The 25391-nt window shown below is 45.0% G+C and overlaps 2 long non-coding RNA genes across 3 annotated transcripts in view; one reads left to right on the top strand and one right to left on the bottom strand.

The window, feature by feature from the left end:
* LOC309363551 overlaps positions 1-6732 on the top strand; it is a 65619-nt gene extending 58887 nt beyond the window's left edge. The window contains exon 3 of the long non-coding RNA XR_014165384.1: positions 5613-6732. This is a non-coding gene — a long non-coding RNA (uncharacterized lncRNA). The remainder of the gene's footprint in view (positions 1-5612) is intronic.
* The window catches only part of LOC309363603, a 61768-nt gene extending 38655 nt beyond the window's left edge, over positions 1-23113 (bottom strand). Inside the window, exon 1 of one of the 2 annotated variants that reach the window (XR_014165462.1) lies at positions 22229-23113. This is a non-coding gene — a long non-coding RNA (uncharacterized lncRNA). The remainder of the gene's footprint in view (positions 1-22228) is intronic. The other variant, XR_014165463.1, reaches the window with a different exon arrangement.
* Between the last annotated feature and the right edge of the window lie 2278 nt (positions 23114-25391).

Below are 25391 nucleotides of genomic sequence, written 5' to 3'. Positions count from 1 at the left end.
CAGTGTGGTGTAGTGGTTAAGAGCAGTAGTCTTGTAATCTGGTGAACCAGGTTCGCTTCCCTGCTCTTCCACATGCAGCTGCTGGGTGACCTTGGGCCAGTCACACTTCTCTGAAGTCTCTCAGCCCCACTCACCTCACAGAGTGTTTGTTGTGGGGGAGGAAGGGAAAGGAGAATGTTAGCCCCTTTGAGACTCTTTTGGGTAGTGATAAAGCGGGATATCAAGTCCAAACTCTTCTTCTTCTTCTTCATGGCAGGTGAGAGTGGGGCAGCAGGGAGTAGGGCACCGAACAAACTACAATCCTCCCCAGCCTCTGTAAGAAGTCCCATCGAATAACTGCTTGATTCAGCCTCCTCTCTTTTTAAAATTCAATGGTACAGAAATGCAGGAGGTTTCCAGCCAGGGCTGTGTATATTCTATTCAGCAAGCCAGAATTAGTTTTTGATCAAAGTACTGGCATAATGCGAATTTTATTTATTTTAAAGCATGTTTCTGGCCCCCGTGGTCACTTTGCGAGTGTGTTGTGTTGAATCGAGTGAAGTCTCAGGAACTGAAGCTGGCTGGACAGTGCTTCTCCCAAAGGCCACAGGGTGAGGCTTCCGTCTAGCCTAGTGCTTGCACAACTTCCTGCCCAGTGGCTGTCCTTTCCCTGCTGTCTACCTAGTCCTGATATACATGTGTTTCCTCCCTCCCTCCCTAAGGAAAGCATCTCTTCCTTTGCTGCCAGCTACCAGCTGCCTTGAAGGCCTACTTATTCAGGCAAAAGTACATGTGACACACAATTGTAGGTGACCCACTTTCCCCCTGTTTGACAAACTGCAGTCAAACAAACCCCTTCATGGTGCGAACAGTATCTCCTCAGACTCATCCAAGAATTCTGGCTCCCCCCTCACAAACTGAGCCTGATCCATGGCTTGGTGCTATGCGGCGGGGGGGGGGGGGACTCCAAGTCATGTGCTGGCCATACAGTCAGGTCATGATTCTGCGGATCTTGTGTTTATGCAGCCCCACCTGCAAAACTTTGGGAGTTTCTGCTGAGCAGTGGCAGCACAGGAAGGCAGGTGGTATGGGGGCTTGTGGGTGACACAAGAGCTTCAGGGCCCCAGAGCCACGGCCCATCTCCTGGGTCCGATCTTCCAAACAAAGCTCAACAACTTTAACCCATCTTTGCACCCCAGGCACCAATGGGGGTTGCTATGCCAGTGCTGCTGTGTACCAGTGCAAAGGATGCCACCAGCAGTAACTTCCACCCGCTGTTTGGGGTGCTCCTTGACAGCAGCACCCCAACACCGGCTTCCGCAGTGGATCTGGGGAGGACTGGGCAGAGGGACACCTCTGTCTCATCCAGACCCCTTTCTGCACTGCTGACCAGGTGTTTGGATTGCTTTGTTAAACCTTAAGGTGCTGCAGAACTCCTTGCTGTTCTTACTAGGGAGTAAATTCCAATGAACTCAATGGGAATTCCAAATAGACATGCATAATACAGTGGTACCTTGAGTTACATACGCTTCAGGTTACATACGCTTCAGGTTACAGACTCCGCTAACCCAGAAATACTACCTCAGGTTAAGAACTTTGCTTCAGGATGAGAACAGAAATCGCACAGCGGCAGTGGGAGGCCCCATTAGCTAAAGTGGTGCGGCAGGTTAAGAACAGTTTCAGGTTAAGAACAGACCTCCGGAACAAATTAAGTACGTAACCCAAGGTACCACTGTATTGGGCTTTTGGAATACCAAGCCCGAAATCCGCAACACATTGGCCTGACTGCAAACCCTGCTGCACTCAGTGGAACATAACTTCTTCTGAGTAAGGATACGTAGGACCAGGCTTCCTCCAAACCAGGCCATCCTGGACCAATAACAGCAGGTCGACAAAAACGCACTAGGTGTGGGGAGAGTAATCTTCCAGTCATAGTGAGAAATAAACAATGTAAGAAGTTTCTTCTATCGCTTTTCTTTTGCGATATCCACATAGTGAGTGAGTTAGGTAGAATATCCTGGGATTTTAGTTTGTTAACTTAAAGGCTCTTATTGGAGGAGTTTGCTTGGCATTTTTGAATTCGGCTTCAAGGCAGGAAGAGATGGTTTCACAAGGATATGGTTTTGCAGGAAAAGGGTGTGCTCTGGCCAGAAGGAATGTATCTTGGAAGAAAGCAGGCATGGTGTCAGGCTCAGTTCTGTTTACCAGAAGCCAGAGAAAGAGAGAGAAAGAGATAAAGAGAATGTGAAAGAGATACTACAGTATCTCCTCCTATCAAGCAACATGTAGCTGCATCTGTAGGGCAGATATCTGCATTTCTTTAGAGACAAGTGACCTGAGAAGAACCCATTTGGTGGCACCACAGACAGAAAGCCAGACCCCCAAGGCCAGAGGGCTCAGCCTCGGATTCAAGCTGATGCATTGATCACATTTCTCCAAGCTGATATCGCAGGCTGTCTGCAGACTTAGGAAAACATCAGACTTCCATTAGAATTCCTGGGCCCCAGGCAACGAGATAGGAACATATATAGCACTGACATGCTACATGCATGCTACAGATTGAGCAATGGACACATTCCTACAGCAGGGAGCAACCTGCCACTCCTTCCTGTCTCCCCCCACCAGTTCCTAGAAGATGCTGAGACAGTTCTCCATGCACACAGTGCTACACATGTCTGACAATTCGGCTGCATCTGCTGCTATGTTCTGTTACGAAACTTCAGCTAGTGCAGAATGCAGCAGCCAGGTTGCCCACCGGACCAGACGATTTGAGCATATTACAGTGAGACCTCAGGTTAAGAACTTAATTTGTTCTGGAGGTCCGTTCTTAACTTGAAACTGTTCTTAACCTGAAGCACCACTTTAGCTAATGGGGCCTCCTGCTGCCGCTGTGGAACCTTGGTTCCCGAACTTAATCCGTTCCAGGAGTCTGTTTGATTCCTGAAACAGTTCAGGAACCAAGGCATGGCTTCTGATTGGCTGCAGCAGCCAGGCATTCGGGCGTTCGGCTTCCAAAGAATGTCGAAAACCGGAACAATTATTTCTGGTTTTCGTTTGTTCGGGAGCTAGAACGTTCAGCTCCCATGGCGTGCGGGAGCTGAGGTTCCACTGTATATACATTTCTCTGATTTTACAATCATTTTGACATTTTAAAACTTGACTTCCTTCCCCCTCTTTCTGCGGTTCCTTAAATTTAATCTATTCTGCATATCCAAATTAACTTAACTTACTCATTTATTTATCTGCTTCGTTTATTATTGTATATGGGGGGGGGAATTGCTTCCTTCAAATCAACACAGGGGTGCAGAACTGCAGCAGTTTGGGCAGGGGGAGAGCATTGCCATGCTGGTGTTGCCTATAATTAACATCCAGGTACTCAAAAGGCTAAATGCACCATCCATGCACACCTTTGAGAGCTGAATCCCAAGGCATGGCAGCCCTAGTGGCTCAAGCTTAAGGAAACGTTAACAAGGAACACAGGAAGCTCTCTTATAGGAAGTCTGTCTCTTGTCCACCTGGCTCTGTACTGTCTAGTCTGACAGGTAAACAGCTCTCTGGAGCCTCAAGGTGAGGCCAGCCCTGTAACCTGCTCGCTGGATCCTTTTAACTGGAGGTGCCAACCTGAGGCCCACGGCATGCCACGTATGTGCTCTCTGCTACTCTGCTAGAGCTGTCCCTGCCCGACAAAAGACAAAAAAAGACAAAAATGGGGGACGAGACAGGAACAGCGATTTGCCAGAAACAGGGACAAGACAACTGGGACCAGCAAAACATATGAAACAGTAACAAAGAAGACAGAAAGAAAAACCCTCCTGAGTTGCTTTGGAACAAACACGCACACTGGTTCTGAAGCAGCAGACCCACTCAAAAGATAGATCAAGGATTTAGAAGAAAAAGAAGTGTTTTTGCTTGTTAAGGGTTAGGCGCAATTGCAGTGGACTGATTGCACAGCCAGCAGGGTGGAAGAGAGCAAAAGGCAATAAATTGAGTACAAGGGATGACTTGGTTTGGTTTGACCCTGATGGAGGAAATCCATGCATTGTAAACTAAGAGGTTGTTACAAAAGCTGTTCTGAGCCAGAAAAGACCTTGAATGGCAAATGGACAGGCAGGGGAGTTGAGAACCCACCTAAAGCTGGGAAGGTTGCACTTGCCTTGACAGGTGCCTATCCCAATGTTTTGCCAAAATTGAAGTAGCTCATCACGCTTCGCTGGTATGATTTCATAGAACTGATAGCCCTTTCTTGCCCTGCATGTTAGCTGATAACTCTAATGTGTTATAGCTGAAGCCTTATGGCTAGCTCTGACTGGATGTAGAAGCGGTTCTTCCCTCTCCACTAGCACTTGGATCTTTCCAAAGCTCTGTGGCTATGCAATGAAGAAGATTCAGCTTCAACCATCACCTTCTATAGGGGGCATTCCCTAGGGCAGGTACAGGAAGGGAGACTCGTATTGCACCCAGGCATTGCACCCATATTGCACATTTCCCCCTGGGTGCTAGACTAGATGGGCCGCTGAACTGATCCAGGAGGCTCTTCTGTACTTCTTCGGATGGTAGACTGCTACAACAAAAGCCATTCTATCTCCCTGCTGTTTTCTAATCTGTCATTTTGCAGTTTACCGGTACTTCTGCTGCTGCTATTGTGTGCATATACAAAGCTTTGAACAACTTGGGTCCAAGAAACCTGAGACCTTATATCCCAGCCTGTACCCTGAGATCAACTGAAGGAGTACTGTCAGTTGTCCCCTGTGTAACTGAGGCCCAACTGGCCTCAATCAGGCCAGCCATTCAGTATCCCTGGTCCCATACTTTGGAACACTCTCCCAGCAGAGATGTGGTGGGCAGCCTCACTTTTTACTTGTAGGTGTCTCTTGAAGGCCATTTTATACCAACAAGCCCGTGTAGTTGTTTAAAATTTCCTTGAGTCACTCATTTCTATGATTGTTCTGTATTGCTTTTATTTTTTATGTTTTTTTGTAATGTCCTGATATTTCATAAGAGGTTGCCGTACAAATACTATTATAAATAAATAAAATTCATGCTAAAACCTGAGCAGCAAAATCCCCAAATGAGTTTCATTGACTTATTTTTTTTATCACAGGTCAATGGATGGGCATTTTCTTCTCAGGGAGAGGAGCATAAATTGCTTTCTTTTGCATTTACAAATGTTAACAGGTACTACACTTGATCATAGCCAAAAGGCCAGGAAGCATTTATGCAATTGGACTCTTCGGTTGCTTCTTAGTACCTATACTTAAAGGACAGTTTCACACATAACAGTTTTCCTGCTTGGATGTTCACAAGAATATCCATGGATACCTTTGCATGTGCAGATGACATATATGTCTATTTTATCACGTGCACAGATGCTGGGAACCCATGATTGGCATGGCAACAGGCGGCTCCCCAAGCCAAAGGCAAAAAGCAGATGAGCACTTTTCTTCTGTACTTATGTAAGAAGGTAGGATTTGAGGAGCAGTTTTAAGCAAGACAGGAAGCTACAGGAAGACCACTGGACATACACAGGCAGCACAAGGTAGGAAACCGTGGCACACTGATCTCTTACGAGGACTAGTTAGTTAAATACCTCCGTAATAAATAATAAAGCAAACAAATATCCTTTTCTCTTTCAGTCAGCCATGCCTTGTTCTGGTTCTCTGAAGCTCTAGATTTCTCGCTGCCTGAGCAAAGCTGCAAGAGCATCTGTAGGAAAAAAACGAACCTCTCTGTCCTCATGGAAGACCTTCTCTATAGTACAATTGCCATGGAAGGCGACCTTTGCCTGCGAGCAGCCAACTCTCAGCAAGCATAATCAAGGCCATCATTTCTACTAAATGACTCCAGGCGGCTGCCTAGGAAGCACCTCTTTGAAAGAAGGGGAGAACTGTTTCGTTTCAACAGCAGCTGCGAGGAATCCTCATGCCTGCATCCCTCCACCAATCACATTAGTCCAGGATTGACAGTGGGTCAGCACAAAACCACAGACTTAAAAGGATGCTGTAGCAGAACCAAGCTATAAAGGAACGAGATGGGGATATAGAGGCAATCCACCCTGGAACTAGTGGCCAAAAGAAAATCTATGTACACATTGCACGGATACTGCATGGCAGGGCCTGTAACCAAAGCCACTGGGTAGCTGATGTCACCAACTGCTGTTTGGCATTTTGGTTAATGATTTCTGTGCAAGGGTGCTTCAAATGACCTTTTTCCATGAGAGTGGGATGGGGGATCGGTTGTAAGGAACAAGGGGCCCCCCTCCACCCCATATTTGGCTCTTCCGGTATTTCAAGAGTCTAAGCACGCCCTCTGCTGGATATTCAGCAGACTTGCTCAGAATAGGCTTGGGAACAGGGTCAAATCACTCTTGAAAAGCCACCTTTTGCATCTGAAATAATTCTGAGGGGCGCATATTGCTATGTTGATTGTGGGGGGATCAGTGCTGGCCTTTAACTCATTCTGTGTCAGCTCCCTTTTAACTCTGTGCCACATACATAGTACACCCATCACTCTGAAAACTCCTCTCAGGTATACTTCCTCCCTCCCCCCATAACACACACTCTTTCCCTCTCTATGAACCACCACAGATCTGTATGCTGTTAATTCCCTCTTCCCACTCCACCCTGTGGTTTTCTCTGCAACCCCATCTCTTACAATTCCCTCCCTCATACACAGATACCACACACTTCCAATCTCTCTTTAAAATTCCTTCCTACCTTTTCCTCCCAGCCACTTCTCGCTGAGTTCAGCAGCAAAAAAACACGACAACTTACAAAGCTTTCCCTCCCCGCAATTCACAAGAGGGGGAATGCATGGGCCCAGCAGCCTTGGCGCAACAAGCAGGAAAAACTGATGTCAACTCCAGCACACACCTGGGAATCCAAGGACTGCATGAGCAATAAAGATGATTCTGGCATTCCCTCATCTCCACCTTCGCCTTTGATGGGATGCTTGAGCATTAGAAGTTCCCGCAAAGAGGAAGGAGATGGTCTGTAAACAAAAGAATAATTCGTATTCCCCCAAGAAGTTGAAGCTAGTCAAGGAGGGTTCATCGCCCATGAGGCTTAATGTTGTGCCAGCCTGCTTTGGAGTTATTTTTTAAGGATAGAGACTTCAGATTCCATTTGTTTTTCAGGGGGTGAGTATTTAAAAGGTTTTAGGGAGCTTTGCAAGCTGCGCAATACGGAGAAGCATGGGTAAATGGGCTTCTTTATATTCAGAGTAAACATGCCTTATGGATCACCGGCCACCAAGTTGTGATTATGTGAGCCCGGGGCTCATAATAACTCTTTGGGGGGGGCATACTATTAAAGCTTCATCTTTCCTCATTCCAGGGATGGCTAATTTCTGTATTCTCAAAGGCTTTCCCGTTCTCTAAACAATGGACCATAGGCTGGATGTGTATGTTGTCATACTACCCTGCCTCTCGTCGCTCTGTTATTAGGGAGGGATTGGGTTTTATAATAAAGGCCAGAGAGATGTTATGCTAAAGTACAGAATCTCTTTATCTCACATAGCATTTGAAAACCATTTTCCTTATGAATGGAAGTGGGAGAATTTTCAAAAGAGCTCATCTCGAGTGAAATTTGTTAAGATTTCCAGCTGGTCAGGTTCTTTAAAAAAAAAAAAACCTGCCTGGGTGTAATATTTGGTTTTTGTAGCACTGCGTGAGAGCTAGCCACCAGAATTGGAGGGAGGGGGAGGGTAAAAAAAACCAGGCATTTGGCATGGTTGCCAGAGTTCTTGTTGGGTAAATCTAGAATGTTTAAACCAAAGGATTGTTTTTAGTTGGTTAAGCTGTTTAGTCAATACTTGCACACTACTAAGATGCCATGTTACCGAATGAAACCCTAATGCTGTGTTTCTTACGCAATCTCATGTGAGTTGGCAGCGTGCCTGGAAGAGCTGCTTGCATAGCTGCCATCCATAGGCTGCTCTGTCAAGCCAGGAAAAGTGTGTGTGTGTGTGTGTAGACACATAAATGTGATGTTGTGGCAGAGTGCATAGTGCTTTCACACCTGCTTTGCCGCCTCCTTTGCTACTCCAAGTTCTATGCAGAAGGGAGCAATGAGATGCCCACATTTTTTAATATCAGAAGTTGGCACAACCGTGGAATGGTCATAACTCAGCGGCAAAGTATCTGTCATGCATGCATAACATCCCCGGTTCAGTCCTTGACAGAGGGCCTTCTCGGTAGTGGCACCTGCCCTCCCGTCAGATGTCAAGGAGATGAGTAACCATATAACCATATAAGACATAGGAACGAAGTATAGGGAAGCTTTTCAACGTGTAATGTTTTGTTATGTTTTTATATATGTTGGAAGCTGCCCAGAGTGACTGGGGCAACTCAGTCCGATGGGTGGGGTACAAATATCATCATCATCACCAGCAACATCATCATCTCCAGTGAGAAAGTCCCTCCTGAAACTCTGGCGAGCTGCTACCAGTTGTGTGGAGAATACTAAGATAGATTAGTATTGGATTGGTATAAAGTAGCTTCCTATATTCCTTACAGGTCGGGCTCCAGCCAAGATTACATGGTGGGCTGCCAGCTTGCCACCCCTGTTTCATACAATGTGATGAGACAATTGAGACTGGCTCTCCTGTTGGGATGCTATGTCAAGGCCACAGGTAGAGTTTGCTGCTCTACTGGTGGCAATGGACATTGTTATTGTTCTTGGTCACCCTCTAGTGGGTGTTGAAGGCCAAATTCACTCTGCCTGAACAATAGTGTCTCCCCCCACTCCCTTAATATGAGCCTGGCCTACCACTGATGTGCATGGCAGCCATTTTGGTTTGGGACTTGAAAGCCATACCCTCCAGCATTACTCTGATGAAAATAAGGACGTCCATCATCATCATCATCATCATCATCATCATGCACCCATCTGACTGGGTTGCCCCAACCACTCTGGGTGGCTTCCGACATATATAAAAACATAATAAAACATTAAACCTTAACAAACTTCCCTATTCAAGGCTGCCTTCTGATGTTTTCTAAAGGGTGTATAGTTACCAATCTTGTTGGCTCAGGGGTCATATAACTCCATCCCCTCCAACCTTTCTCTGATGAAAATAGGGATGCCCTAAGGAAAAAAGGGACATTCCAGGATCAAATCAGGGTGGCTTCTGTTAATCCGGGACTGTCCCTGGAAAATAGGGATGCTTGGGAGGTGTAGCATGGCTAACTACTGATGTCCCTGACAGCTATTTCGGTTTGGGACTTGGTCAGTGAGCTTAACAAGCAGAGAGCTCATAAGTTGCAGAGAAAGAGACTTAAGAGGAGACAACTCAAGTATATGTGTGAGCCAACTTTGGAATCTGATCCTTTACTTCAGGATGTGACACTCACTCCTTGTTGTGTTGGCGATGTTTAAACCTCTAGGACAAAAGGTCATGCGGAAGAGGGGCTAGCTTCAGACACAAAGGCAGAACCTCTTCAGTCCAAACTGTGCAGGTGAGGGTCACGTAGTGCCAGAGTCTGATGTGCTTGGAAATGATTGATGATCTGGTTTGGGCGGTCATAAACAGCAATCGTTTATTTCTTCTCTTGTTCTCAGGCCTCGAGGCTGTGCAGATAACCTCAAAACTTGAGATTCAAACTCATGTACCTGTTTGAACCTGCGCAGACAGAACCCAGAACTTTTGTTCCTTAATTAAGTGCCGAGACAAAAATGGGATGCTCAAACGAATTGCCCTTTTTCTCTGTTAGGGCCTTTGGTAACACTAATTTTGTGGTTTGGGGATCTGGTGTGATACTTTTTTTTTTTTTTGCATGAATTTTTCAACATTGATCCTCAGAGGCAGCAGTTTGGATAGGGCCTCTCAGTGCAGGCTGAAGGCTGGAGAAGTGTCTGTCTGTCTGTCTGTCTGTCTGTCTGTCTGTGTGTGTGTGAAGACACAACCTTACTCTGCTGAATGTGTGCTGTGGAGATTATATGGGGAAAGTGTATGGAATAGTTTCAGAGCCCTTTGTCTAACAGACACATTGACCTTTCTCTTCAGACATGTATAACAAAAGGACCCCTCTTCTCCCCAGGGGCCCTTGAAGCATCCTTTCTCATAAGCTTGGACTGCAGATGAAAAGGTATTTGCATGGAACACAAAAGCTTCCAGTCCTATTTCACCTACAGGGCAAGAATCAATAGCAATGGACTTCCCTTAGTCAGGTAATAACTGCCTCCACCCTTTCTGGCTGAACTTAAAAGGGCGGTCCTTAAAGACAATAAAAGAACTGGTGAGGGAGCCAATAAGAAATGAGGGGAAATGGTGAGAGCAATATATTCCTTTTCAGAACTAATCAGTTCAGTTCAGTTCAGCTCAACCAAAAAGGTTAGCTTTACTAAACCAGAAACTCAATCCATTCCAGCACAGCTGCTGCAGAGCTGGAACAATTCTTACCTAAGACAACTCAATTTGAAACACACCATCCACCCAAATTTTGCCCTCTCCATCATAACCTGCTCTCAAATCAAGCTAATTTAACTACTTGTAAGCCATCTCAATGTACGCTACCTTGGCCAAAAACCTAACTTGAATTAAATTAGTGTATTTTGAAGGCAAATGGGGCCAAATTTCCCAAGTTTTCTGAATTAGTGGAGCTCATAGCCAAATTCAAGTCAACTGACCCCTAACCATTAGGTCCAGTCGTGACCAACTCTGGGGTTGCGGCGCTCATCTCACTTTATTGGCCGAGGGAGCTGGCGTACAGCTTCCGGGTCATGTGGCCGGCACACGGAAACACCGTTTACCTTCCCGCTGGAGCGGTACCTATTTATCTACTTGCACTTTGACGTGCTTTTGAACTACTAGGTGGGCAGGAGCAGGGACCAAGCAATGGGAGCTCACCCCGTCACGGGGATTCGAACCACCAACCTTCTGGTCAGCAAGTCCTAGGCTCTGTGGTTTAACCCACAGCGCCACCCGCGTCCCCAAGTCAACTGAAGCAACTCCCAAATAATAGTTCACCTCAGCCAAACTAAGCTAACCAGTGAAGCCTTTTTGACAGGATGAACTAAGCTTGAGTTTTGGACGAAGTTCGAGCAAAGATGAGGTCTAGCTGCCTTCACCAAACTGGTGCCCTTCAGATATTTTGGACCATGGCTGCTTACACACTAAGCAGTTAAAGAACACTGCAAACAGATGACTTCCTCCAAAGACGCATGGGATGTGTAGCTTGTTAAGCGTTCTGGGAGATCTTTGAGAGTTTCAAGAAGCATACAGGTGAGCTCCAGTCAACATTGTGTATTTAGACTTTCAAAAAACTTTCAGAAAAGAGACGGTGTCAACAAAAGATGTCTGGTTTCTGGAATCATAGTTTAAAGCTTCCTTAACACCGGACTATTGGCAGGAGATGGGCAGCACCTCACCAGGATTAGATGTGTTTGGCTGAAGGATTATGAACATTAGTGCATTGCAGGGTGGGGCTGAGGTGCTCACCTGACCTCTGGTCACCTGCATTGATGATGGAGGGCCAAGGCAGTGGTGACAACAGCATGGTGCAGACCTGCCAGCAGAGCCATTTCAGCACTCCTGCTGGTATGTTTGCACCAGGCTGACCTTGCCACTGACTCACTCCTCCCCATGTCCATTCCAGTATGCCAGTCCATCTCCAGATGTCAGGTGAGCACCTACCCTAGCCCACCCCAATGTCTGCTATTGATAATCAACGTAGGCTGGATCTAGATACCACAAAAATAGTTTCAGGAAAATGCATGGTAACCCTCATAATGGGAAATCACTTGGGTGTAAGATAGAACTCTACAGCACCATCTGGTGCCACAGGGTTATAACGCATTTAAAACGCCTTTTCTTTACTAATGTAGCTGAGTCCCTAATCAAAAGGGCTTTGAACTAAATCCTGCGATGGCCCAAAGGTAAATATGAAAGTAAGCACAAAAGGAAGGGACTTGGATGGTGCAGGAGAAACTGGGGGTGTTGTGCTGTTATCTAGCAAACTGCAAAATAACATACCAGAGGAGACATTGGATCAGACCAGCCACGTTTTCCAGTGTTTATATACTAATATGCAGAGTATACGAAACAAACAAGATGAGCTTGAACTCCTAGTACAGGAAGATAAACATGACTTGATAAGATTGGAATGTAGCAACTGAAGGATATAACTTGTTCAAAATCAAGAGATACAACAAAAAAAGAGAGTGGCTGGAAGCATTTTATTTTTTTTAAATGTACACCTTCACAGACATTAAGGAGAGTGAATATGGTACCATAGCCCCATGGAGAGCATTTGAGTAAAAATGAATAGAGGGAAAAAACGAAAAACAGCATTGTGGTCAGAGTCTACTACAGACTGCCTAACCCAGGCAAGGGTGTGGATAATAACTTTTCTGAAATAAATTATAGATGTTTCAGAGAAGCAACAATTAGTAGGGATGGGGGCTTCAGCTACCCTGATATCTGTTGGCAGACCAGTCTTGCCAGGCATGGAATCTCCAGTGAATTCCTGACATGCCTTGCTGAAAACTTCTTCTTTCAGAGCAAGGCAGAAGAAGGAATGAGGGGACTGGTTACCCTCGACTTGTTCCTTACCAATAGGGAAGCAAGGCAGAGTCAAGCCATCCATTTAGAACACATCCAATGCACATTCAACAGTACATTACTTCCTGCAAAGAGTCCTGGGAACTGTAGTTTGTTGAGGGTGCTGGGGATTGTAGCTCTGTGGGGGATGGGACGCTACAGTTCTCGGAATTCTTTGGGGGGAGCAATGTGCTTCCAAATTCTTGATCCTGTGGAAAGCCGAAGGTGAGCATAGTCAAATGTGTGTTGTGAATTTCAGGAAAGCTGAGATTTTAATAAATTCAGAGAAATGCTACGTGGGATGGATGCCATGTCTAGATATATTGATGTGGAAAGGAGCCCCAAATGGGTGGGAGTTTTCTTAAAGGAGTTACTAGAAGCACAAACAATCCCTCAAGAGTGAGGAAGCATCTCAAAATGCCAGAGAGTGGCTGCATGAAAAGCTTTGTGAGGAGTTGAAAATGAAAGAAAGGCACATGTCAGAAATGGAAGGAAGCCATGGCTGGTGGACACTCAGATGAATACAGATGAGGAGCCCAGGTTGGTAGAAAAGCTAAAGCTCAGAAAAAGTTGGTGAGGGATGCCAAGAGCAATGAAATAGCTTGTTCAGCTCCAAAGAAGAGGAAAGAAATGGTAGGCCTGCTGTTCAGTAAGGAAGAGGAAATACCAATGGGTAACACCAAGAAGACTGGACTGCTCAGCTCCTCCGCTGACTCCATCTTCTCCCAACAGGGGAAGGGCCATAGCTCTGTGGGAAAGTATCTGCCTTGCATGCAGAAGGTCTCAGGTTCATTTCCTAAGGGTTATGAATGCCCCCCATCTGAAATTGAACTGAACACTGAGATCCAGCACCAAGGGCCTTCTGGCAGTTCCCTCACTGTAAGAAGTGAAGCTACAGGGAACCAGGCAGAGAGCCTTCTCAGTAGTGGCACCATCTCTGTGGAATGCCCTCCTTTCAGGTGTCAAGGAGATGATTAACTATATAGCCTTTTGAAGACATCTGAAGGCAGCTCTGTATAGGGAATTTTTTTAAAAAAGTAGTGTTTTATTATGTTTTTATATATGTTGGAATTCGCCCAGAGTGGCTGGAGAAATCCAGTCAGATAGGTGGGGTATTATTATTATTATTGACAGCTGCTGAAAATCAGTGTAGACAATACTGAGCAAGATGAGACCTATGATCTGACAATGCCCTCCCAAAGAATCCTGGGAACATAGCTTGCTAAAGGTGCTGGGAATTATAGCTCTGTGATGGGTAAACTACAGTTCCAAGATTTTAGGATGTATGTGGAGAATTTGTTTTAAATGGGTGGCGCTCGGGTTAAACCACAGAGCCTAGGACTTCCGATCAGAAGGTTGGCGGTTCGAATCCCTGTGATGGGGTGAGCTCCTGTTGCTCGGTTCCTGCTCCTGCCAACCTAGCAGTTCAAAAGCATGTCAAAGTGCAAGTAGATAAATAGGTACTGCTCCGGTGGGAAGGTAAACGGTGTTTCCGCGTGCTGCTCTGGTCCCTTTACCTTTACCTATGGACGTAGTCTTAGTTTCTCACCACGGAGAGGCCTGAAGTGCAAGGACTTCCAGGAAACCTAAATTCAGAAAAGAAGGCAGGGGGAGATTGGCTTTAATGCTCACTTCCGGGCCTCTTGGCATTTCCAAGTCCCCCAGGCCACAAGGGGCAGATGTTTTTCCTGCAAACTGTGCAGCCTAGCAAACAAGGCATTTCACATTCTGATAGGGGGTGAGGGAATGAATAAAGAAAAGCAAGTTGGGGGTTGGATAAAAAGGCAAGCTACAACTGTAATACTGGGCCAGTTATTGCCAGCAATAAATATTTTCGATTTCTTCCAGAATGTATCTGTCCACGGATGGTAATTACGTTTCACAGGCTCTCCCACACGTTTAGCTCCAAGGCCTGCGTCTTTAAGCCCCTACCCCACCCCAATACCAAGCTGCGGGTTTTATTGCCAGAGGTCAGGGTGTTCTGCCCTGTTTTATTCCTTGTTTGTTTGAAATTATGACGTTGCCTTCGCAGCCCTATCTCCACCCGCTTCCCCCAACTGGGTGGCAGAGTGCGAAGGGCCCTTCTTGCGTGAGCAGAAATTTCTGTGGATATTCCTCACATCCCTTCCATAAAGGCTTGCTTATTGAGCTCATAAAAAAAGAAGACACGGCGAAACCTCTGGAGCATTTCTTAAGGGTTGCATTAAACCTCTGAACAACACTCGGTCCAGACACCGGCCTGTGGGGCAGATAGGGTAGCTTCATACCTCTCCCATGAGCGACGTTTGTGAGAGATAATAACTCTTTGCAAGGGCCTTTTTCTGTGTACAGTGGTACCTCGGGTTACGGACGCTTCAGGTTACAGACTCCGCTAACCCAGAAATAGTACCTCGGGTTAAGAACTTTACCTCAGGATGAGAACAGAAATCACGCGGCAGCGGGAGGCCCCATTAGCTAATGTGGTACCACAGGTTAAGAACAGGTTCAGGTTAAGAACGGACCTCCAGAACAAATTAAGTTCTTAACCAGAGGTACCACTGTAGTTTGAGAAGGAGGAGTCTTAACTGCAGGGGTCTTCAGAGTATCTTAAAGTCAAAAAAGGAGATGGATGGCAGAGCTGGCAAGAAGAATCTGAAAGGGACAATATATGACTGGTCTGGTACATGGATTTGTCGCTTACCCTGAAAGGAGAGGGCTACTACAGTAATTGAATGCAGGGGACCAATGAAACCTGTGTGCAGTTAAGGTACTTGCTTTGCTCCTGACTCTTGGCACATACCCTTCAAGTGTCCCTATTTTCCAGGGACAGTCCCAGATTTACAGAAGTCAACCCGGTTTCTGGTTTCATCTCGGAATATCCCGCTTTTCCTTAGGATGCCCCTATTTTCATCAAAGAAATGTCGGAGGGTATGGAATTGTGTGACCCCTGAGCCAAGAAGATAAGGAACTGTACAACCTTCGGACGACATCTGAAGGCAGCCCTGTCTAGGAGAAGTTTTTAAATGTTTAATGTTTTATTATGTTTTTATGTGTTGGAAGCCGCCCAGAGTGGCTGGGGCAACCCAGTCAGATGGGCGGGGCATAAATAACAAAATTATTGTTGTTATTATTATGGAATAGGATGTCCCTATTTTCATCAGAGAAATGTTGGAGGGCATAAACCTGGGCCACGTCGTTTTACAAAGGCAGCCCTGATCTAGGAAGCAACAGGCCCTGGGTGCCAAATGCCACGTTATTCTGCACCATATAAGATAATTACAGGCCTGCAGGATGCTAAGCGTAGAGAATGCCAGATTTCCTGAGGACATCAATGGGCCTGAAAATTAAATGTTCCCTTAAAAAGGCGAAGAAGCTGGAACCCTGCATAATAAGGCTTACTCTGAACGACAAAGATCTCCTGCACCCGGGCATGTAACCAGGACAATTAAACAAGACAATGGGAACCTGACTGCACCATACTGCTTTGGACCCACACCGTCAACAGGGACAAATATGCTTGCCCAGATGGACAGCTACACAAAGGGATGTCTAGCTGAGCCCACAAAGTGGTTGAAAGATTGCTTGGACTCTGGAAAGTCTTCTTAGGGCTGGTTCGCAGATGAGCATATATCACCTGATATCTCATCATTCAGTGACTTTCAGATGACCGAGTAACTGACTCTATTTAAATAGGTGATGTCAGACAGCATGAAAGCACTCTGGCTGTGATGTTTGATCTGAGATGGCTGCTTTGCATTCGTAGGTCATCACTTGATTTTGCCGCTATCGAGTGATGAATAAGCATGTGTAAGCTCATCCTGAGAGGAAGGCAGTTTTGGGAAGACTATGTTTGTGTCACTCTTGGATCACAAATTTCCCCGCTCTGGAGGGGAGTCTGGGATCTGCTGCTTCTCATGTATTGATCCTTAACCTGAAGCATTATACAGTCATACCTCGGTTTTCGAACGCCTCTGTTGACAAACATTTCGGTTTTCGAATGCCGTAAACCCGGAAGTAAATGCTTCGGTTTTCGAACGCGCCTCAAAAGTCGAACATGAAAAGCGGCTTCCGTATTGAGTTTTCCATTTTGAGGCTTACGTACTGAGTCTTCAATTTGCGAATGTTTCGGAACTTGAACTGTCTTCTGGAATGGATTAAGTTCGAAAACAAAGGTACCACTGTATAGAAGAATTCTGCAAAACCCCATAAGCTCACAAGAAGAGCCCTGCAGCTGGATCAGACCCAAGGCCGACCTGGTCCTGTTTCTCACAGTAGCCAACCATATGCCTCCAAGAAGCTCATGAGAAAAACACGAGTGCCAGAGCATTCTCCAATTGTGTTCTGATGTGCTGGCATCTGGGTACATGCTGCCTCTTGTCCTATAGGTAACATATAGGCATCATGGCTAAGCAGCCCTTGATAGCTCAGTTGGTTAGAGTGTGGTATGGATAACACCAAGGTTGCAGGTTCGATCCCCATAAGGGACATCTTGCATTGCAGGTGGTTGGACTCGAAGATCTTCAGGGTCCCTTCCAACCCTACGATTCAGCTTTATCTTCCATCAACTTGCCTAATTCCCCTTTAAAGAAATGTTTATCGGGGTTTTCAATTAAGTGTTAACAGAGCTGATAGTGTAAGAAAACAATATCATAAACGTGCACATAAACTGAAACATAAATTAACACAAACATTTGTTTTGTGGATGCAAGATGGAAGAAAACAAAAGCAAACTTTCTGAGTTTCTTGTCCATGGTCTCGCTTCGGAGCTTCGGAGGCGCCGATACATCTCCTTGCCAAGGGCACAAGTGGGTCTAGGTACGCCTCTGCAAAAATGTACAAATATGGAACTGAAGCCTAGATGCACCCTTTCATCCGAGAGAAGGGACAGGTGCAGGATTCTGGATTCAAACCATCAGTCCATTTCGGAGGGCATGTTGTAGCAATTGGTTTCCCACCAGGTTTTTCAGGAATGCCAGAGATTCCATCAAGAAACTTTGTCTGGGTCTAACTCCTTCTGTTTTATAGGGGCTGGTGAATGGATGGAAACGTGAGCAAAGTCCCACCTGGAATTAGACAGAGAAAGTGAACAGGAAAGAAGATGTGGTGGAAAAGGTGAAATCTGACCTAGCCTTTCAACAAGGATCCTAAGGAACCATCCTCAGGCACCTCAGGGACAAGGCTCCCCAAAGCACCCAAGATGCCGGCATAATTGCTCTTAACATTAACTTGAAAACTGGATAAACAGTATAATCTCATAATAATACAAAGGCAGAGGCTCATTTATCACATTTTTTCTCTCCTGCTGACAGGAATTCTCTAGGGTAGCTTCTGATGGATTAAAATAATTGAAAGCTTTTAAATATTAGGTAGCATCATGGCTTCTTCAACACCTCCACTGGCTGGGAAGGTGAGGCAGAGCCTCTGGGGGCATTAGTAGAAGAGAAAATTAAGGATATTTGAATAACTGATGGAACCATCCAGCCAATCCCATGCTATCCAGTTCTAAGCATTTCCAGGACTCCTAGCTAGAAGGATACTCCCTCTTTTGGTATCCTATACAGTTTCTCCTTGGGTCTCCTCCTTCCCTTTGAACATCTCTCTTCCTGGACCTAGCAATCCATTCAAGTTACCTCTTCTTTCATTCAGTCTCTAGTGTTCTGTAATTGCACTGCGTACCCCATGAAAGTACTGTCATTCCATTCCTTACCTGTCCTGCAACTAAACTAAACAGCAAAGAGAAGGAGGTAAAAGATGAAACGCGATCTAGTTCTTGTTTTTGTAGAAGATGAACTGATTTGTCCTGCCTTCACCACTGATGCTCTAGCCTCAGCCAAGCATTTTGAAAGTCCAGGAAGAATGGAATCAAAGATCAGCCGATAGTCTAGTCAAAAACTTTATTGCCACCTGTTGCAAATGGCAAAATGGACACTCAGGTCCTGCCACTGACAGTAGCGTCACAGAGAAAGTCAGCTCATGTGGAGTCACTTAATGACTCAGAATGCATGAAGACATATTTAATAACAGCAGTGAGGCCACTGTGGAATCATAATCACAGCATTAAGGGCACATGTACAGCCTTCTCCCATAGATCAAGCTGGGGGGGACAGATTCATCTGTTTTTTAGCAGGAACTGGCTGTGCTGAGCATGGATTGGCTGGATGTTGTGTCAATCACATGGCCACTCCCCCTTTTCAGAGACAGCTGTGTACAGAGCTGATTTTATATATTTTGTTGAAATAATTTTTGCCAAAGTTCTTAGCCAAAAAAGGTTTCTAAATCAGCTCAAAATTAGGGGAGTATGAGGAAATAACACCCACAACCCAGGGCTTTTCTTGTATTTTCTTACTAGCTTTCCAAGTCAACCCATCAGCCATTATCCCAGTCCTCAGCGTCTCTGCCCCACTTGCTACTTCTCAAACCTAGCAAACCTGATATTGGATATTTATTGGTTGCTCTGCCCTTCTCCTTTGCATATTCTGGGTTTCATGGAGTGCAAAAGAGCCACACCAAAAACGGTCTGGGCCAATCTAGCCTATGTGCCCATAAATACATGCAGCCTACCTGCAACTGGGATTCTTTCTGCATATGAGATGTCTGGAATATCTGGGATAGAGGAGGAAGGATGCTGTGTGGGGGAATGAGTCATTCACTCAGTGTCCTGGAAAAGGTTGAGGCCAATAGTTATGATATCTTTGACCAAGGTTTTGAGGGCAGCCTTTGTAAGTATGACACCATCTCATGACATCATCTCTATTAGTAATGCCTACTCCTGTTTGCCCACAAATTTGTGCCCACCCCCAAGTGCAGCTCCTTTATTTGTTTACTGGTGCTGTCACACAATTAGAAAAAAAATCAAAACTGATTAAGTGCATGAGTGCCGGTTGACTGATTGATTAAATGTGCATGCATTTACATATGGGGGAGGGGAAGCGCTCTAATCTTCTAATACTGTTTACCGTGCTTCTAAAAATTATGTTAACATTTTAAATATGCTACCCAATTCATCGGAGGGTATCCCTTTTAGCGCTTAAAATATTGCAATCGATTAAATATTGTACCTTGTTGTTTATGTTTTTGGTTTATATTCCACTCTGTGACAGTGGCTTATTTACTGTTGAGGATCACACTCTCTAGGAAGGTGGACTGCAGACCAGATGTGGTCAGGGCCAAAGTCAAAATTGGGTGGAGCCACCCCTTACTCTCTCTCTTTATTTCCTTTTTTTAAAAAATAATAATAATATTTATTAACAGTTTAAACACTACAAAAGAAAAAAAATTAAACAAAACAATACAGTACAATACAAAAACAAAGACACTACATAACACTAACACTAAGACATTAAACTAACAAAACAAAACAAAAACAATTTAAGACACATCCAATAATTTCAATATCTTATCTTTCATTCACTTGTTTCAACGACCTCCTCACACCTCCCTTTTTGTATTCCACTTCAGTTAACTGTTTCAGCAATTCCTTTCCATCTTCCTCTGTTTTCTGTCCTGTAATTTATCTTAACATATTCTAACCTTATTTTTCCCCTTTAATACATTAATAATCTATTTGTACTTAGTTCCTTATAACATTTCTACTAAAGCCATATAACTTCATTCCAACATTTTTCTAACATTCATTGATTTTACAGTATTTCTGTAAATAGTCTTTAAACTTTTTCCAGTCTTCTTCCACCGACTCTCTCTCTTTATTTCCATTCCATTGGCTGCCGAGAGAGAGGGAGAGGGAGGCAGAGAGATCACTATTGCCAGAGGTCTAAACTTACACAAATAAAGGCATCTTCCCCACTTACGCAGGGTAAGTGTTCCTCGGTACTGCATGTATACATGAAATTGTGTGTAGTGGGGAATATCATCGAAAAAGCCTGTAAACACCCTCTAAACCTCTGGAAACCCTTTTTAAAAACCCCACAGTTTGAATTGATTTATTTAATTACTTCTCGGTGCCACACGCATACACGGCCGTGCATGAAGTGTAGGTGGGTTCCTACGAGGCAAGACACAGTGCTAACAGCAAGAGCTTTTATTGAACTAACAGAACTTGACAACAGGGGCAAAGCAACTGCTTATATATATTTCTGAAGGCCTGGGCCACTCCCACTCCCAACATGATTGGCTGTCTTAACTTCTAGGCTGCGAATCATAACTCAGAGTTTAAGGGCCAATGGCAGAGGCCCAAATCCTGAAATGTTCTGTGATTTGGATATCAGAACACAGGGGCTCAGAATCCTGAGTCCAGACTCAAGCTCAGGCAAACACAGACCACTGAATACATAACAGTGCACATGTTGAACACACATATGTAGGGAGACTTTACACCAGAGTTGCCTCAGTTGTGGCGCTCCAGAGGTGGTTGATCTCCCAACCCCTCATCCCCAGCTAGCCTGACCATCCAGCAGGGATGATGATAATTGTAGTCAGTGTTGTTGTTTTTTTCTGGGGGGTGCAGGGATACACATACCCCTAAACATTTTGTGAATCTTCGTACTTTTGTCCATTTACTGTATTTATCTTTCCTGAATTGAACTATAAAATGGTGAATTTTTTTTTGAGTCAAAATGAGAGTACCCCTAAACATTTTTTAAAGAAAAAAAGCACTGGTTGTAGTTGAAGGCGGACAACAAAGTAAACACCTGTGGTTTCCATAAATTCCCCCCTCCCTCTCCCACACACACCCCAACCCAGCATCACAAAATGGCTGCCCTCCACTCCCTCAACAACGGCGATTTGCACAAATTTTTCAGATGCGCATTGATAAAACTAATAACAATGATTTGCTTTCCCTTCCCTTTTAAGCATCGTCATCACCCTACTTAGCATGAATAAAACACTTCTGAGTTTTTAAAGTACAGTGGTACCTCCAGTTAAGTACTTAATTTGTTCCGGAGGTCTGTTCTTAACCTGAAACTGTTCTTAACCTGAAGCACCACTTTAGCTAATGGGTTCTCCTGCTGCTGCCGTGCTGCCGGAGCACGATTTCTGTTCTCATACTGAAGCAAAGTTCTTAACCCGAGGTACTATTTCTGGGTTAGCGGAGTCTGTAACCTGAAGCGTATGTAACATGAGGTACCACTGGATTTTGCAGGTGTTATCTTGGTAGCTTCTGACAGTGTCCTATAAGGTAAGGCAGTGGTGTTATTATTTTCATCAAAATAATGAAGATGCAGGGCAGAGGCTGAGAGCAATCAACCTGCCCCAAAAGGCCAGATAAAGAGTTGGTGGATGAGAGGCAGGGAATTTGCCCGTGCCCATCACTTTCTCATTCTTCTAATCTTCAGTTCTCCACAACTCTGCAGCGGTTTTTTTAAAAGATCCTCGCAAAAATTCATCATTTTGGTACCAATTTCTTCTAATAAACACATGTTTGTATGCAGTTTGGACTAATGTACACATTTTCGCAAGCAATTTCCTTGAATACAACACATCTTTGTATGTCAATCTCAAAAATATATTCATTTTTTTCTGCGAACTTTTCCCTGATTTATGCATTTTGGTAAAGCTTGGTTGTAGACCTGCATCTCAAAATCTGGGCAAGTGCCAATTCCAAAGGATTTCTGTACTTTGGTTCTCGTGCTGTTACAGAAAGTGCAGATTTCACTGGTTCGCCTTTATATGTGAACTTAATAAAATTTCTCCTCCACCCCTCCTGGGAACCTCCCAAGTCCTGCTCTTAGTGACTACCCATTCTACACAAACCCAAGTGCAGCCTGACTCTTACCTGGAGCTCTTTGTTCTGCAAGGAGTCCTTTCTGTAGCACACTTGCTGTATGATGGCAGAAAGTCCGTATTGTCTGCACTAATTGGCAGTGGCTCTATAGCCTTTAAGCCAAAAGGTCTCTTCTTAGCCCTACCTGGAGATGCCAGGGATTGAACCTGCATACAACCTGCCGCTGAGCCGCAGCCTTTCCCCATTCAGCTCTGGACTGAATGAGTCGATCTGTGGCTTGCTGGCTGGCTGGCTGATGCATTCAGCCCCAAAGGTCAGGGCCTGGCCTTGATGACCTGTGCTTTTGTCTTGCTCTGCGATTCTCATAGCCTCTCCTGTTCCGACATGTGGAAGATGCCTTGGGCCTTAGCTGGATCACACGCCCTTCCCCAATAAGCCAGCCGGCTCTGCCAAGCAATGTGTTTCCAATCGCCTGCTCCCGAACCTCGCCGAAATCCAAACCACGTGCCATCTGCTCACCTGCAACTAATCAGCCCTGAGCTACTGAATAAATGTATCCCACGCCTCAGCCGGTGCCGCACTCATGTGTGCACAACCCTGCTCCAGTGGTGGCTCACTCCTCCTTCCTCCCTCAGTTCATTTGTGCCCAATGCCAAACATGGGCAGCTCCATTAAGGTATGGAGTGGGTCCCATGGTTGGGTTTAGCAGAGGCCTCACTGGGAGCCAGATCTGGGAAGGAAGCCTCACTGGAAACAGGGCTACCTCCCAAGTAAAGCAGCCTGCAAATGTTACAGGCATTCTGCAAAGCGGCCAACCATCCAGTATTTTGCAATCTGACAGATGAAACTGTGTTGTGTAAAGAAATGAAAGTCTGAAGTCTTAAAAGGCAGGAAACTCCAAAGGCTAGGTAGGCTCCAGCCCTAATATACCATATTCTAACCTGATTCTGCCCACTAACCTCACCTCTCCAAAGAGGTGCATGCTAATAACAAGCACAACAACAACAGTAGTAGCTTTATTTGTACCCCATCCATTTGACCGGCATAAAGTATAAGGTAAAGGTAAAGGACCCCTGATGGTTAAGTCCAGTCAAAGGCGACTATGGGGTTGCGGTGCTCATCTCACTTTCAGGTTGAGGCAGCCGGCGTTTGTCCACAGACAGCTTTCCGGGTCATGTGGTCAGCATGACTAAACTTCTGGCACAACAGAGCGCACGGAAATGCCGTTTACCTTCCCGCCACAGTGGTACCTATTCATCTCCTTGCACTTGCGTGCTTTCGAACTGATAGGTTGGCAGAAGCTGGGACACAGCAACAGGAGCTCACTCCGTGACAGGGATTTGAACTGGCAACAGTGCCGGATTTATGTATAGGCTAAGTAGGCTGAAGCCTAGGGCCTCTAAATCTAGGGGGCCTCACCAGCCCTAATACTCCCTAGCGGGCAGTCTCCCCTCTCCCAAAATTGCAAACCCAAGACTTCATGCGAGGGCAGGACAACTCGGGCCCAACAACTATTAGACTCAGGGCTAGCCAGTGGGGCCCAATTTGAAGCAGTGGGGGCACAACTTGATTTTTTTTTTTTTTGTAGGGCCCCAGTTTATAGCCAAAGTCTGCAAAATCTTATAGATATAAATAAAGTCCATCTAGATTGCCCTGATGCAGGGGCCCCCTTAGGAGTGGCCCACAGATCCATCCTGGCCGTGGGGCACATCGGCATCAATGCGACATAACAAATAAAGGCTTTATATCAAGGACGGCACAAAATATGAAATGGCAGCAATTGTGTTTCACTCCCCCAAACCAGATTATTGTGCATGTATAGTTGACCACAAACATGCGCCCAATCCTTACTTGTGTCAGTGTATATAACTCATATGTATGTATATATCCCACTGATCTCATGCATATATATTACCACACAGTGTCTCATCTCTCTCTGCCTCCGTTCCTGAGACTGAAACAAGAGAATACATTTTTACTCTAGTAATTCCACAAACACCCCCTAGAAGAAGAGTTGAGCCAAAAGGAAAAGGCTTCTGCTGATTTCAGTCTGGGCATAACTGCAAACATAACTACCAACCAACAGAATGGAAATTGAAACTACGGTAAATTAAAGCAACTGCTTTGCATCAAGGGCCATTTCAAAATTACTATGTATGCACAGGGAGGGAACATCCCCATATTTCCTAATGCCAACAAGAGATATTTCTTGTGATGTAACACATGCAACATGCCATTGTGAGAGTGTTAGAGGCAGTTTTACTAGTTCAACATACTGTTTTCATGTGGAAACAAGCTTTTTTTTTAAAAAAGGGTTGTGTGAGTTTTCAGCATAATGGAGCTGCCTGTGGAGGGCACCTATTGGCTAGCACTTGGGTCATCACAACGCCATTCCCCCTATTTCCAAAACAGTTTTGCAATTCTTTTAAAAATAGTTTGTAATTGTTTTAGAAATGGTTTGCAGTTCTTTTAGAAATAGAATGTATCTATTCATGAAAAATTCTTTCTTAACCTTTTAAAAAAGGCAATGATTAACTCATACAAAATCCCCACCCCCAGACCTCAATTCTGCCTTCAATTCCATCATCAATTCCCAGTGATGTCCGGGAAAATCCAGACCAGGGGTCAGCAACCTTTTTCAGCCGTGGGCCCGTCCACTGTCCCCCAGACCATGTGGTGGGTTGGACTATATTTTTTTTAAAAAAATATGAACGAATTCTTATGTCCCACAAATAACCCAGAGATGCATTTTAAATAAAAGGACACATTCTACTCATGTAAAAACACGCTGATTCCTGGACGGTCCCCAGACTAGTTTGAGAAGGCGATTGGGCCGCATCCGACCCCCAGGCCTTAGGTTGCCTACCCCTGATCCAGACGTTTGGAAGCCCTACATACGGGTGATACGTTAAATATTTTTTAAAGGTTAGACAGTCCACCTGAAGCAAGACTGATGGCTGAACCAGTGTCTGACTCACTGGTGTCTGGCATGTAAACTGAATAACTAAGCTCACATTGCAGGTGAAGAATCTGCTGTGGCTTCTCTATTTATATTACATCTATCTTCACCCTAACAGAGTGGAAGACAGGAATGGTACTTGCAGTATAGAATACACTCATTCGTGTGCCCCCTCTGATTTGGCTGGGTTGTTGTTGTTGTTGTTAAACTAACTAACTAACTTTCGAATACCCACAAATACCTCTCTGGTCAGAT

The sequence above is a fragment of the Podarcis melisellensis genome, assembly GCF_964234715.1.
Source record: "Podarcis melisellensis genome assembly, chromosome: 2".
NCBI lineage: Eukaryota > Metazoa > Chordata > Lepidosauria > Squamata > Lacertidae > Podarcis > Podarcis melisellensis.
The sequence above is the reverse complement of the archived record's forward strand: the minus strand, read 5'-3'. Positions and strand labels throughout refer to the sequence as shown.